The sequence below is a fragment of the Dermacentor andersoni genome, chromosome 1, assembly GCF_023375885.2.
Source record: "Dermacentor andersoni chromosome 1, qqDerAnde1_hic_scaffold, whole genome shotgun sequence".
NCBI lineage: Eukaryota > Metazoa > Arthropoda > Arachnida > Ixodida > Ixodidae > Dermacentor > Dermacentor andersoni.
The window spans coordinates 358,824,576-358,831,006 of record NC_092814.1 but is presented as its reverse complement, the minus strand read 5'-3'; positions in this window follow the sequence as shown (position 1 = coordinate 358,831,006).

Below are 6,431 nucleotides of genomic sequence, written 5' to 3'. Positions count from 1 at the left end.
TGAAATAATCAGTGTGGCCACAAAAAGTGTATGCGTGTAGTTTTCCCGGTTTTATTCATATTTGCCGAGCAGTGTACACATGTATATCCTATGAAGTTTTGGGAAGCAAAAGTACGCTTGCGAGTACTGGAAATAAATGTTGTTGAAAGTTAGCGCTGTGTGTTTGCCCAATTTGCCTTTTCGTGTCGGTCTCATTATACATGTCCTACAAGAAAGTAGAAGGCAGCATATATACAAGCTCATGTAGCTACCCTCGTCGATTGAAGTGATAAAACAATAAAAAAATAATGAAGTGAACCTGTGTATGTCTTAATGGCCATCATAGACTTGTTACGACCGTTCTAAGGTGTCATTAACCACGTATAGCAAGCTACGATGTAAGGCGACCGAAAAAGAGAAGGAGTAAAGAGAAAATCAAGTAAAGAGAAAACAAGTAACAGGAAGCAACAATGCATTCGAATGAGAATGTCAAAGCAATTTAATGAATGACTCGAGAGAGCACAGGCTTTCGCCTTTATTCTCTTTAGCGTATGCTAAAGTGGCCGTCACCTTTTACTATGAATGCAAAAAAAAATATCACTTTTCAGGAAGCGCTAAAGCGCGTACCCTTTCTAGATACCGCAGGGTATACGCTCCCGACAGTTTTCCGGCGATGGCTGCGCCACCTGTAGCGTCGAAAGCGCAACTCTGGCACTGATCCAACTTCAGTCGACGGCGTAGAATCCAGCAGGCGCACGTGTTCTTGTTATGACCGCGTGTCATTCGAAACTTCTGAACCACGTGCGCCACCGTCCTGCAGGTAAACGTTTTCATACCGCTGTTTTACGATGGCACATTTGCAAGACATCGAAAACTGCCCAGGAAAAATAGCGTGTGGACTGCGGTACTGCTGCGTCAAAGACTGTAGCGGCCTCGCAGGACTGCCTGCTCTCCAACTCTACAGGTTTCCTGGCCGGCTGTGGTATTGTGCTTGCTCTTCCTTCCTGGAAGGTCGCACTAGAAAGTATTGCAGTCCGTAGACTGCAGTTATTGGTCGAGAAAGAGTCTTGACGAGAAGCCGACTTAATTTTTTTTGTATATTCTCCACATCATTTAGATCTATTTATTTTTGCTGTACGAAGCGTACTGCGTGGTGGCTGCAGGGGTTCTGGCTTGCGTGAGTCACTGAGCACTTCACGCTGTGCGGCTCTGCTTGGGTTCAGGTTACCGGACACGATCACCCCAGTCTTGGCGGCCGGAGCGGCCAAAGGTCGTGCCGGTGCCTCGGCAGTTGTAAACAAAGTGCTGCGGTTGCTTGGCAGAACATAGCAGTCTAATACAATTTTGGTGCAAGTTGTTTGAAAGAGCCTTTTAGTAATTCGAAAATATATGGCGCGTATCATCCGTGGCCAATGAGGCTTTGCAACCGTGTCAAAACACCACGACGAACGCGTTTAGTCTACGGTAACTCAAATGGTTGGCCAAGAACACCTACGCCTAACGCTTAATAAGCTGAGCCATGTCTGCACACTCAACTGAGCTTCTTGATCAGAGCATAATATGATAGTCGAGTTTTCTCACGTCCATAGATACGCTGTAGTCGTGCTTGCTTTGCTGGGAGGGACACTTCGCCAGCAAAGTCACACCGGCGACTTCTTTCACGCTGTGAACGTGGCCGGCAGAGTAGGGCTTTTCCCCTTTACGAAGAATGGCAGGGCGTATCCGACCGTCTAATTTTGAGATTGGTTTGAAACCACGCAGCAAAACTTGCGCCATTTGTTCGTTTCAAAACAAGCATGAACATGCGATCACGTTGGCAGCCCGAGTAGCGTGGTCCGTCAGTGTTAGTTTTGACGGAAGGTGCCGCAAGAGGCGCTGACCATTACTGCTCGGACGCGCCGCTTGGGCAGTGTCCGAACCGTATACAGATGTGCGTAAGCGGGCGATGCCGCAGCAGCCTGGCACATAAATAGCGTGGCCACAGCCGTGCCACCAGCAACTTTGGTGACAGCAGCTAGCCTTGCTTCGTCGTTTCTGAAGGGCCCATCGACCTCCGTGTTGGTAGGCTCCAAAGCTTTCGGCTCAAGAGGCGAGGCCTTCACGACGAACACATCGCTCACGAGATCAGACGTCTCGCCAGAGGCAATGGACGCTAGCCCTAGTCAGACGGCGTAGCCAGCACTGAAGGACCGCCGCGAGACTCAGGCCCGCGGTAAGAAAGACAAACCCCGCATTACGGGGCACATGAAAGGGCCCTTCAAGCTAAGCTACCTTAATCTCCTTGTCTTAGACACACAGAGCAAACTTATTTGAGCTGGACACTTATTATACAATGTAACGTTAGGGTTGTTCTCCGGAACGTTCACGACGTTAAAAAACTCTTACATAAGTTTAATCTGAAGGTGTCGTATGTTCAAGAGACCTTAAATCTACACACAGATTTCTTCAGCAACGCGCCATTTTTAGGACAGACCGAGATGTTGTCGCGTCGTCCGGTGATCTAAATAGTCGACGGATGTGTTACCTGTCGGTAACTACAACTACGAGCGCCCCTTGAGGCAGTTGCTATCTAAACAGTGCTGTTTGATAAACTAGTGACCATCTCGTCTATATACATCCCCCCGAGTTACCAGCTCTCAAGGGCAACATTCCACAGCTTTATTGATGACCTTACATAGTCGTCGGAGACCTAAACGCGCATCGCACACTGTGGTGCGACTCGTTCGAGTTGTCGTATAATAGAAAACTTTCTCTCCTCAAGTGCACGCTTGCTTAAGAAAAAAAACTAGCATACTACGACCCTCCACATAAAGCATTTTCCTTCATAGACCTAATCATAGCGTCCGGTACAATTCTGCCGTATCTGGAGTGGGACATGATTAATAACCCTTATGGGACTGAGCATTTCACTGTCGTTTTCAACCTTACAAAACAGGCTGAATACTCTACACACGTTCCTCGATGGAATGTCGATTCAGCCGACTTGACGCGGTTTCAACACATTTGCCCTGGGACGATGTCCGCGCACTTAGTATTGACGATGCAGTACCAAACTTTACAGCGTTTGTAATTGGTACTGAATCAGTGTTATGATGACTCTTAGCCGTCTATTTTCAGTTTCAATTACCTTGTACTTGGTTGACAACTTTCTTGACTTCCTGCTTCTTGCGACGATGAAGAGGTGCCTTTCCCTTTGGAACGGGTGGCCGTTACGATGACGGCCGGGCAAAATAGAATAAACACAAACAATAACACCGCCCATGCAACCCGTACAGATGGTAAACCAGAGAAGCTGAAATGTGCGGCCCCGGTGTTTATGTTGACGTCGTCGTTGTAATTGATCTTACAACCGGCGTCATGTCCTACCGGCTGTAATTCATGTACTTTCCTGTGCCTACCTGTCGTAACCGCAAGATATTCTTGTGTACGTAACTGTTTTTCTATTTCTTAATTTACTTTTTTTTTGAACTCGTGGAAAAATTAACCAAGGCTGTTGTGCCTTGTTTGTTACTCCGAAGACTGCTGATAGTTTTTTTGTTTGTTTTTGTATATGCTGTTCCATGCTTGCCCTGTACGCTGCTGAAAACATGTCACATTGTATTTCATGTTTGGCGGGGGGGGGGGGGGGGGCAGGAGTAAGTCAGGCTGCCTGTACATGTTTTTTCCTAGCGTCCCCATCTCAAAGGATGGAAAATAAAGGAATTATTAAGCTCGCGCACGCATGCAGAGGGCCTGAGCGAGTCAAAAGCGTTCACATAGGCCAGTCACCCTCAAGAAAGACAAGTGCCTTCATAGCTTTGTGGGCCGACGAGCGATGGGGACGGTCAAGTAGCACCTGCACAGACAACAGCGGATTGTCTAGTCATCGCAGTGCGATAGATAATGTTTGTCTTTCCGCAGGCGGTTGTGGACTGTCAGCTTGCTTGAGGCCTCCCGTTCAGGAAAGCTAGACCAACCTATATCGCCCTTGATGACCTCGTTAGCCACAGTTCCGCGACATCCAACCGCTATTCGGCTGACTTCTAGCAGTCGCCTCTCAAGCGCATCACGACCTTAAGCAGAGAGGCACACCACCGCGTTAGCGAATGTCAGAGCAGGAACATGAACCAGTTTCCACAGGTCTCTGATCATTACGAGGCGGTTACATCCCCACAGGCATTTGCGTCACAATAGGCAATATGGACTGTAAGAACTGTTTGCCCCAGTTTTTCTGCGGCGCGACGCCGAATGCGTGGTCACGTTTCTTTAGAGCATACTGCTTCGCGAAATGAGTCAATAGCGCAAGGAAATAAAGAGGGTATTGCATTGCAGAATTACTATATGGATGACGGATAACATTAAGTCCAAATGAAATAGGCTTCAGAGTTGATTGCTCAATATGGTGTGCCCATGCTAATTTAGAGAGCCGCATCCAACTTGCTCGGAAAAGGAGACAATATTCAGCTTTAGTGACGTTAGATATAGCTAAAGCACATCTCATCAGCAAGATCAGCCTCAATTGCCGATCTTGCCAAGAGTCCCAGTGGGCCGCAACAAGATAAAGTGACGGCACTAACGAGGAGTCTACGCAGAAGGGAGCATGTAAAGCACGTCAGAGTTTCCTGAAACATCGCCTGCCGCCCAGTTATGGCTAGAAATCACTCACGAGTGCCTGTCGCCGAAAGAACCCTACTGCCTCAGTGCGTGCAACAGGATGTTTTCTGGCTCTCGCGGAGATACGCGAAATATTAGCGGCTCTTTCACTGCTTGAGAGAAGTTTTGCGGGATGCCGTTGCTGCCGCAAAGCTCTTGTAAGGACCGCTTTGCGAATTTCCGGCCACAACAGGAATGTTTAACCGATCCTCCTAAGTTAGTTTTCGTACCGCGATAATGGGAACGCTCCAGCTGGAGTTGAATTGAGGGTAAATATACGGGAAAATAAAGATGTTTACTATTCAAGTGCTGCATAAGCTTCGGGTACGTATAGCGCAATACGAACGCCTCTCCAAGACGACAGCGGGCAGACATCCTAAATAAACTAGGGATCCGCTACCACACACAACACGGAGACAAGCGGGACATACCCAAGGAAATAAGGGCCAAACTCACGGTACCCTCCTTACCCAAGAGCATGTATCCTGTACACCACGAGGGCAGGAGAAAAAGCAGGGCAAAGAACATGGCGAAGAACTACGGAAGGAACAAGGACGCGGTCTTTGTACACGCTGCACGTTACAAACACAAACGCAGCGTTGTCGCAGCAGTACTTAACCACAACACAATGCTGCACAAGCGTGACTATAAATAAGACACGCATCGAAACTGGAGGAAGCGGCTATAGCATTAGCCATAGCACAAACCAACGCATACTATATAATCAGCGTTTCCCAGACGGCACTACGCAACTTCGCGAACGGCCGGATCTCAGCGGAGGCGCTAAACATACTGATAAAAGGCAAACCAACAAGGCGTCCAAATCGTATGGATACCAGCCCACACCACCGTGTCAACGGTAGGACAACCCTAACGCGGCGGCACACAACGTAGCTCGAGGACTGACTTTCCGAGCTGCGATGAACGTAGACCCCTCGACAGGGCCCTCGAAGTATGGGAATGGGAGGACAGACTGACCAGGTTCAACGACATCACCAACCATTTCAAGATGCACTTATCCACCACGCCATCCACAACTCACTAGGTCGCAAGCTGTCAAGTGGCGACAACTACAAATCAAATGCTACAAGAGCCCGATACTAATGCACGCTATTTATCCAGGCATATACACAACAGATAGATGCAAAGTGTGTGGCACCAGAGCCACGCTACAACACATGCTATGGGAATGCCAGGAACTAATACAGGACAATGCAAGCGCAGCCTCCATCGACAGCCTCCGCCCGCGATGGCAGGCCGCGCTGCTCAGCTCAAACCTAGAAGACCAACTCTGGGCAGTCCAGCGGGCCAAGGAAGCCGCTGAGAGGCAAGAACTCTTGGCCGTAACCTCGGCGGGTGCCCAAGCCCACTAACTCGCCGGACGCGAATCGTTCCGATTCGAAATAATGTTTTCTCACTCACTTATAGGATGGTGGTGGTGATACAGGCGGGATTCGTCTTCGCTAGGGCTGTGCATCATTTTCAAAGTCGAATCGGTCACGTAATGTTGGTCAGTTTAGTTTCTCGCAGATATGCCAGTAGAATGCGCGCCCTTTCTTGGAGCACTATCCGTGTTTCTTCCAACAAAGCCTTCCTCCTCTCCAAGCAATAATTTCACGGGAGAGTTGACCCAAGGATCAGCGCTTTCTCACGGAGCGCCATTGCGAAAGCCGAAAGAGTACGCGCATGAGTGCGGAGTATTCTGCCCAAACAGCCTTGTAGTCCTATTCTGTGCAAAATAGCAGCCGATGCTTAACAGCTCGCCTATACCTCGCCACCGTTTATTGTATCCATCTCGTGCGCGCACGAGCCGTGCGAGA